Source organism: Onychomys torridus, chromosome 16, assembly GCF_903995425.1.
Source record: "Onychomys torridus chromosome 16, mOncTor1.1, whole genome shotgun sequence".
Taxonomy (NCBI): domain Eukaryota; kingdom Metazoa; phylum Chordata; class Mammalia; order Rodentia; family Cricetidae; genus Onychomys; species Onychomys torridus.
Window position 1 is genome coordinate 66,130,071 of NC_050458.1, and position 9,603 is coordinate 66,139,673.

Consider the following 9,603-nt stretch of genomic DNA (forward strand, 5'->3'; position numbering starts at 1 on the left):
GCAGCCTGTGGGGGTGGGGCACAGTCTACTGGGAGTGAGACCCAGGGCCAGGGAAGTCAGGTGGCTGGAGCCTTTCACTGGAGATCTGGATCTTAGTGGGCTGGAGCACATTTGAGTGTGGAACCATTGGAAATGAAAAGGCCATAAGGATGCGATGGTCGAAAACCAGCCAATATGGCCGTCGCTGGAGCCTGGGATGCAGGCAGGCTTTGTTAGTAGCAGCATGTGAGGGGTGAGGGAGAGACGGGAGGTGGATAATGGTTGTGGCCTGATGTCCCTCACTGAGGTGATGGGTTATTCAGTCAGGACTTTTCAGGGCTGAATTCACAGAAAACGCCTTGGTTTAGAGAAGAGAATTCACTGACACGCTTAAGAGACAAGTCTGTGGACTGGTCTGGACTCAGCCCCGAGAGCAACCTCTTCTTCTCCTCTCCTAGCCTCTCCTGTTCCTTGGCTTGCTTCGGTCAGCCTCTAGGTCCACTTTGGACAGGGTAATCTCGCGGTTGATGCATCCATGCTGCCTGATGTGCACTCCGGTTGTGCATGTGCTGACACAGCCGGAGAAGGTGATTAACTTCTGCGGTACACTCCCTCATCTCAGACCAAGGAAAATAGGACGTGGCTCATGCTTTTTTTTTTTTGTTAGGACAAAAGGAAGTTCATAGATAAGATACGAATGCACAGTGTGTGCTGCCTTCACATGTGGCCTCTTGGCTTCAAATCTATCAGGACAAAGGAAGTCATTGCCACATGATACCAGCTAAGTCCTGGGGCTGTTGTGAATGAACCCGGATCACAGTTATCCTGAGAGTATAGAATGTTCCAGACCTTGGTCACATGAGCTACCACAACCTACAGGATCTAAAGCAGGGGCATGTCTTCTCACCAAGCCTGGGCCTGTTTAATTCTGGAGTAAATGGAGGCTCTTGGCTGCTGCAGAGGGGCACAGGTGGAGAGGACTGCTCTCAGTTCAGCTCCAAGACATCTCAGGGACAGTTAGCTCCTGGGTTGGAGCTTAGCGGAGAGTTCTGGACCACAGTGTTGCTAGAGCCACACATGAAGCTTGGATGGACCAGGCTGAGGCAAAAGGGCAGGAGAGCCTGGTGTACCATCACTTAAATGAAGGCAGGAGAGGAGGCCAGAGATCTGGGGAAGTTGGGGATGGGCCAGTTTAAGTGCTGGAGAAGAGTGGGTTTTGGAAACTGGGGGCTTGGCCAGGAGTATCCATATGCCCAGCAGATGTGCTGGGAGGAGCCTGCACCTTTGGAGGCAGGGAACACAGAAGGTTCCAGCTCACCTGAGCTGTTACCTCACAGTCGCAGATAAAGGAGCCTGTACTCAGAAGTGTTTTTTTTTTCCAGACAAGCTCTCATTTTATGGCTTGCTGACTTGTTTGCTGTATAGACCAGACTGGCTGGGTCCCCCAGTGCTGGAATAAGGCACACATCACCATGCCTGGTCTGCTTGCTTGCTTCCTTTTTTCTTTTCTGTTGTTTTGAGACAGGTTTTCTCTGTGTAGCTATGGCTGTCCTGGAATTCGCTCTGAGGACCAGGCTGGCCTTGAACTCCCAGAGATCCACCTGCCTCTGCCTCCTGAGTGCTGTGATTAAAGATGTGTGCCATCATGCCCAGCAAAATTTTTCAAGAATTACATCTTGATTTTTAATGTGTGCGTGCATGGGTATGTGTGTGTGTGTGTGTGTACATGCCACAACACACATGTGGATATCTGTCAGAGGATAACTTTGAGGAGTCAGTTCACTTTTTCCACAGTCCTGGGTATTGAGCTCAGGTCATCAGTCTTGGTGGTAGGTGCCCTCACGTGGCGAGCTCCCTTCTTGGCCCCATGCCCAGACTTTTTATGTGGGTTGTGGGGATTTGAACTCTGGTCTTGATGCCTGCACAGTGAATAGTTTACCCACTGAACCATCTACCCAGCCCCCTGAAGGACATCTCTTTGTGTTATGTGTTTGCTCAGCGATGTACCTGCCTCTCCTACCAAACCTGAAACATATTCCTCCCATGCTGTGGGTCCCCCATGCAGCTGCAGTCCACAGGCCCTGTATGATAGCTGACCTGTGGGTCACATTCTGTGTCTGCCCCTCTTCTGTCCGACAGCTATGTCCCCATTCAGAACTCCTCCCTCGGAGCCCATGGTCACCTTGTCCTTTCAGATGCTCACATAAAGCATTTTATTACATTTATGTAGTGTGTGTATGTGCAGGCCGTGGCACAAACATAGAAGCCCAAAGACAGCTAACAGGAGTTGGTTCTCTCCTTCCACCATGTAGGTCCCAGGGATTGAACTCAGGTTGTTAGGCTTGGTGGCAAGTGTCTTTACCCACTGAGCTGTCTTGCTGGCCCATCATACAACCATTTTCATGCAGGTTTCCTGACGTCTGCTCTGTCCCATAGTCCCTTCCCATTTGGATTTGATGATCCACTGCCTCGGTCACTCTTGCCGAGTCCTAACTTCATTCCTTCCACAGAATTATTCCAGAAAAACTCCATCCCCAGGTGACTGCAGCAGTCCATCCTTTGACTTGAGTGGGTGCCAGGTGACCTCAAATAACAGCGCACTTCTGGCTAGTTCCTGGGTCCTCTGAGTCCTCCTCTCTGCTCCACTGTTCCAGAAGGTTCTCCCCATCACACCGCCCTCTGAGTCCCCCGCCTGCTCTGTCTCCTTCACCCCTGTCTTCAGTTGCTCCTCATTGGCTCTTGTGTCCCAACACTCAGGTTTCTTCTGCCTTAAAATAGCCCTTGCTCACCCCCACCGCCTCCTCCAGTTACTCTCCTGCGGCCAAGCTTCTCGGAGGACCGACCCCACTTGTCACCCCACTCTCTGGGCTTCCAGCTGGTCCTCAGACTTCCCCAGGCACGTCTCACCCTCTCCTCCTGAGGCCACTTCCTTATGTTGGCTGCCCTTCTGGCCACTTCCTCTGTCGTGTGCCCCTCCCTCTCGGGTATCCACCCTCTCTCACTAACATTTTTGAGGTCACTGGAGACTGTGGGCTTTAGGATATCACTGGGGCCCAACCCATGTCTGCTCCTTAGCCTGTCACCTGAGTTCTCCACCCTTTTAGAACGCAGGGGGATGGCAGCAGACACTCAGGGACTGTCCTAGTCATTGTTCTATTACTGTGAAGAGACACCATGATAAAAGAAAGCATTTAATTAAGGGCTTGCTTACAGTTTCAGAGGGTGCGTCCATGACTGTCGTTGCAGAGAGCATGGCTGCAGACAGGCAGGTGTGGCACTGGAGCAGTAACCGAGAGCTTACATCTATTTGATCCACAAGCAGAGGGCAGAGAAACTGGGTCTGGTGTGGGCTTTTGAAACCTCAAAGCACACCCCCAGTGACACACCTCCTCCCATGAAGTCACACCTCCTAATCCTTCTAAAACAGTTCCACCAGCTGTGGACTGAGCGTTCAAACATAAGAACCGATGGGAGCTGTTCTCATTACATCACCACAGTGACACTGGGGAGGGGAGGCGTCCACCGCTGGGGTTGGCACCTGTGGTCCCACACACCTGTCTGGACTTCTGACTCTTTGCTTGTGCCCTGGGCATCTTGTGTCCCCCTGCCTGCCTTTCCCTCTTTGAAACGGGCATCTATCTGTTCCTGTCTCTCATCTCTCCATCTTGTGGTGCTTCCTACCCAGCTCCTCAGTGTGAGCCTCCTCCTAGCTCCCTCCTTCCCGTGCTCCCCTCTCCTGGTGCTGGACTGGCTCACCATTGTGGCAGTCCAGGGTCATCTGAATCCTGAACCTTTGCACAGCCTTACAGAATGGCTGCCTGGGGAGCTGCTACCCCGGTACTAGAGAACAGAGCTCCCTGCCCAAAGGGCCCCAGGTTTCGGTATAAGGGACATCACGTGGACCTATAAAGAGAGGCGTGAGGTATTTGCAGGTGGTGACCACACTGTGATAGGGGTGACATCGGTGAAGGTGGTCAGGGAAAGCCTCTGTGGGAGGTGACATTTTAGTAGAGACCTGACCCATGGGGAGACCCAGCCAGGGAAGGAGCCAGGACATGATGTTCCTGTCAGAGGGACAGCGGGTGAAAAGGTCCATGCTAGGAATGAATCTGCCATGTCTGAGAGGCCAGTGTGGCAGAGATTTACTGAACAAGAGGGGCAGGAGAGGACATGGCTACAGCTGGCTGGAGGATGGTCCCCAATACAGCCTCTCCCAGAAGCATTGCCCTGGCTTGCTTTTGCTGCCCATGAGTGGTGCCATCTTCCTTCTCAGTGTCTGTCCTCGGCCTTCCTCCCTCAGCCAGACCATGTCCACAGCTGTCCTTTCTACCTCTTGGAGAATTTTGCTCCATCTCCTGTTACCAGCCCTGTCTCTCTCCCAACCCTCAAGTTCACTGGGACTTCTGAGTCCACCATTCTCCACTGATGTCATGGTGTCTTTTTTCTTATTTTCCCAAAGATGTATTTCATGTGTATGAGTGTTTTGTATGTATGTATGTGTACCGTGTGCGTGCAGTGCCTGTGGAAGCCAGAGAAGGTGTTCGATCTCCTGGAACTGTAGTTATAGATGGTTATGAGCTGCCTGTTGTGGGCGCTGCACACCGAACCCAGGTTTTCTGCAAGAGCAACAAGTACCGTTAACCACCGAGCCATGTCTCCCCGACCCCACATCACGGCCACTTCCCTGTGTAACCTGGCCCTGGCCACACGGAAGCCACTCATAGCGATAGGCTAAAATCTCTAGACCTTCCTACAGTCTCCAAGCTGTGGCCCTCCTGGGCCCCTGCTCCTCCTGCATTTTGATTCCTCAGCCTCGAACTTGTTTTGTCCCATGGGCCTTTGAAAATGCTGTTCCCACCCCAACTGCCCTTTCCTGACAGGCTCAGGTTTCATCTCCTCCTTCAGGCCTGGGGTGTCTCTTCCTTTCTGATAACCCCCCAGACAACTGGGGTCTCTGTCAGACATTCCTTGTGGGGCCCTTGAGCCCCCCTTCAAATGTTTAGTTACACACCGTGTCTTCTTTAAAGTTACGTAAACCCTGGAAGAACTTTGTGCACACTCACAGCTATGCCTGGCGTCTGTGCCTGGTGTTCACGGTTGTGTGTGGTACCTGATGTTCACAGTCATGCGGTACATCGTAGGTGCTCAGTAAACATGTGTTGGATGAATGAATGATTTCTGCAGAGAACTCTGGGAGGAGAAGCAGATGGAGGTACATCCTTAACCTGCCCATGCTCCACAGATGGCTCACTCACCTTATTTCCCACGCCTTGCCTTTCAAGATGGGGCCCACATTGCCTAATGTCTTCCTGGCCTCTGCTCTGATCTCACTTAAGCTCAGGGGCTCGTTTCCTACCCAGCTCCCACACCTCAGCCTGGGTGAGGGATTCAGCTCAAGGGCATTAGCCCTGGGTTTTTCCAGACAAGTTGAATGCTTGTCTGAAGGCATCTGTGCCCAAGATAACCGGGTCCTGGGTCTAGCCCCAAAACCAACCTCAGTGGGCCAGCTCTAGGTGGTACCAAACAGGGACTTATGTGGAATTTAGCAGACACAGTGGTCAAAACAGAGAATGAGGCTAAAATGAGGTGGCATCGGACCTCTCTTTGTGTCCTGTGAGAGAGGAAGGATGGGGTAGTCAGCCTTCTGAGTTCTGTGCTGGGGTGTATGTCTGTTGGCTGAGGGCCTTTTGTCCAAGAAGACACTTCCAATGGTGGCCCTTTCTCCTCTTTTTTTATTTTTTAAAAAGCAGAATCTTGTTATGGCGCCATGGCTGGTACTGAACTCACGTTCCTTGCTCAGTCTCCTGAGAGCTGAGATTACAGGTGTGTCACCACGGCCTGTAAAGCTTCTCCTTGAACACTGATCCCATCCCTGCTGCCAGCTGCTCCTGGCTCAGTACATACTGAGCACACTAATGCCCAGGGTGTGTTTCAGGGAAGGATCCAGCAAGTCTTCCAGAACCCCTGGGGGGACCTCACTTAGCGACTTGTTCCTTCTCACCGGCCAAGTTTCCCTGCTTGTTCCTGCTCCATGGCTCTGCTCAGTCACCATGCTCATGGATAATGCTGCCTCTGGGTCCTCAGCTTGGGCCTGGGCTGTTTCCACATGGGACACTCTGACCCTGGCTCTGTGTCATCCATACTGTCTCCTACTTCCAGGTCCACAGGTCTTTGAGAGCCACCCACGTGGAGGCTGTTGGTCCATGTGGACCCGCACATCTTCAGGACTTTAAACCCATTCCTTACATAACAATTAGTCTCAAGTTGTGTGCCTCCTTCTTGGACTGGATTTATGATAAGAGTCATCTTATTAACTAGAAACTTGTATGCCTGAGCCATCTGCTCAATGCCAGCTCTATTAGGAAAGGGGGTTTTGCTGATTTAAAAGATTATTAAAATTGTGTGTGTATGTGTGTTTTGCCCACGTGTGTATATGTGTGTGACTGGTGGCCATGGAGGTCTGGAGAGAAGGTCGGATGTCCTGGAACTGGAGTGGTGAGCCACCATGTGGGTACTGGGAAGTGAACCTGGGTCCTCTGCAAAAGCAACAGGTGCTCTTAGTGCTCTTAACCACTGAGCCAGCTCTCCAGCCCCACGTTGAACTGTTTTGTTCACTGCGCACAGATAGCCGTGAGGAAGTAGGTTTCTGAAGCAATGGCACTGTGGCCTTAATTTCTCCATCGATCACAGGGTGGTGAGAAGGGAGTCTGAGTGTGTCACTCTTTCTTAACTTTCTCAAGCAAACAAACAAAACATTACCTCCCAGAATGTGCTAGAACCCACCAGAGGCACACTGGAGAGGATCACATGCTATCAAGGCTGTAAGACTCATGGCCGAGTTTAGGAGGACATCAGTTGATTTGCATACTTCATACCGTCTTTGGGATTTGGCAATAAGGACATTTTGTGAAAAAAATCAAGTCCAGAATGTTTCCAGCACTGTAAGTTCCCAGACCGACAACTCTCAGTGGAGTTTAAAAAAAAAAAATAACAAGCAGCATTTTTTTCCGTGTGTGCAGTCTGGGTGCCCCTGTACCTGGGAGAACATCCCAGAGGTTACAGGACCTCGGCATGAACGCAGAAACCTCAAAGGCACAGGTGGGCACAGAACAGTTTGCTGCTTGCTGGTTCCCAGTTTTGAATGTATCTTTTGGTTTAAAATGCCTTTATCACTTACCAAATGTTACAGGAATTGTAGGAGAAACGAACCAAATGTAGAAGCAATATTTCATCATTTGTTATTTGAGAGAATTGATGAATATTTCAAAACCATTTGGCAGGAAGCAGAGGATTATGGCCCAACTTCCTCCCCCAGGGCCGAAGGCAGCCTTCCTTCAAATGGGTTCCAAACTCCAGTCCCTGAAGGACTCTAGTCAGGATCACACAAGAATAAAAGGGTCCCATTGTCTAATATTTTGGGGACCGTTGGTCTAAGCAGAGTCAAGCCCTGCCCCCACCATGCCTAGCTGCTATGCCAACAGAGTGGTAAATCTAACAACAAGGTTGGGAGGCCAAGGCGGGAGGATCTTTGGAGCCTAGCAGTTGAAGACCAGCCTGGACAACACAGCCAGACCCCTGTCTTTAAAATACAACAAGTGGGTGGAGTGTCATATGCCTGCAGCCCTGGAACCTGGCAAGTAAACAGAGGAGAATAACGAATAACTTGGCCCCACAGTGAGTCCGAGGCCAGCCTGGGCTACATGAGAACTTATGTCATGAAACCACACCAGGGACTGGAGAGGTGGCTCAGTAGTTAAGAGCAGGTACTGCTCTCAAAGAAGACCTAAGTTTGGTTCCCTGTACCCATGTTGGGCAACTCAGAACTGTCTGTAACTCCAGCTTGTTATGTAGTTCATTCTTATGGGACTTGAACTCGCTGTGTAGCTGAGACTGGCCTTGAACTCCTGATCATCTTGCTTACACTTCCCAAGTGGTGGGCAGCATCACTACGCTCGGCTTGAAGGGTGGTTTTCCAGGAGCATCTTCTGGGGTGTCACCTGATGAATATGTTTTGGGAAACATTGTACTAGAACCTTCCTTCTGGAAGAGAAGGAAAACTTCATTAAGAAAAAACATCAGATCACGCTGCTCCACAGCGCATGCTCTGCTACTTCTGTCGGAACAGCGGCAGAAGACTCACTTTGTTTCCAAAGACTGTAATGTCAAGTTACTAAATTTAAGTCCCTTTCCTCCCAGAGCAATTTAAGAACATGTTTCCGAGCTGTGACTTCGACGAGACAGCTTCTGCTGGAGCGATGGCCGACGTGTTCACCGGTTTTATGTGGGATGCACATGTCCTGGAATTAGGTTTTGGCTGCGATGATCTTCCAAGTTCTGTGTGCTCCATGGTTCCGGTTCTGTTCTGGAAGCTCGGTAGAAGTTGGCTGCTGTTCCTCCAGCAGGTTATCACGGTTATCATCATGAACATAATCCTCTCTCCTGCAGCTACAGCAGCCCAAGCCACACTATTGGCTCCAGTGAACTGACCCAGCCCTGAGGGGCGGTGCCTGTCTCTACCCCAGGGCACAGAAGCTGGGCCCAAGGAGGGCAGAGGAAGGCCTGACCCGCCTGTCTGTGGGGAAGCTGGCTGCATCAGCTGGGGGCAGATAATTGTTTGCTGGTCTGGGTTTGCCTTGTCAGTCTTACCACGTCTCTTTCTGGCGTGTGATACTGTCCCCTGTGTTAGGGTTGGGCCTGTCCTGCTGCCTACAAGGGGCAGGATCTCATGTAGCCCAGGCTAACCTCAAATTCACTAGGTAGCTAAGGATGACACTGAGCTGAGAATGCAGGAGTGTGCTGTGGGGACAGCTGGTCTTAGTTGTCACCTTGATTGTGTCTGGGATCAACTAAAATTCAAGACACTGGCGCTACTGTGAGGGGCTTTTCTTTTCTTTTTTTCTTTCTTTCTTCTTTGTAGCCCTGGCTGTCCTTGATCTCACTCTGTAGACCAGGCTGCCTTGAACCCAGAGATCAGCCTGCCTCTGCCCCCTGAGTGCTGGGATCACAGGTGTGCACTGCCACCACCACCGCCCAACAAGGAGTTTTTCTTGACCAGATTATTTGAAGCTGAAAGATCAACCTGTCCTCATTAGGTTTTCTATTGCAGTGTTAAAACTCCATGGACAAAAGCTACTTGGGGAGGAAAGGGTTTATTTCACTTCCAGGTAACAGTGCGTCACTTAGGGACATCAGGGCAGGAACCCAAGCAGGGCAGGAACCTGTAGTGCAGGAGCTGATGCAGAGGCCTCTGAGGAAGACTGCTTACTGGCTTGCTTCTCATGGCTTGCTCTGCCTGCTTACTTAAAGCTCCCTGGGCCACCAGCCCAGGGGTGGCACTACCCACAGTGAGCTGGGCCCTTCTAGGTTAATCGCCCTTCAAGAAACCGTACTATGGGCTTGCCCACAGGTCACTCTGGAGGGACCATTTTCTCAGTTGAGGGTCTCGATTCCAGAATGACTTGGACTTGAATCAAGTTGATGGAAGAGTCTGGGTGGCACTCTTCCAGTGGCTGCCACACAAAAGGACGGAAGAAACTTTGCCTTTTGCCTGCCTGCCTCCACTCTGGAGGGCAAATCCTGTTGATCCTTCACCACTATCGGCTTCCAATGTAGGCCGAAGACCAG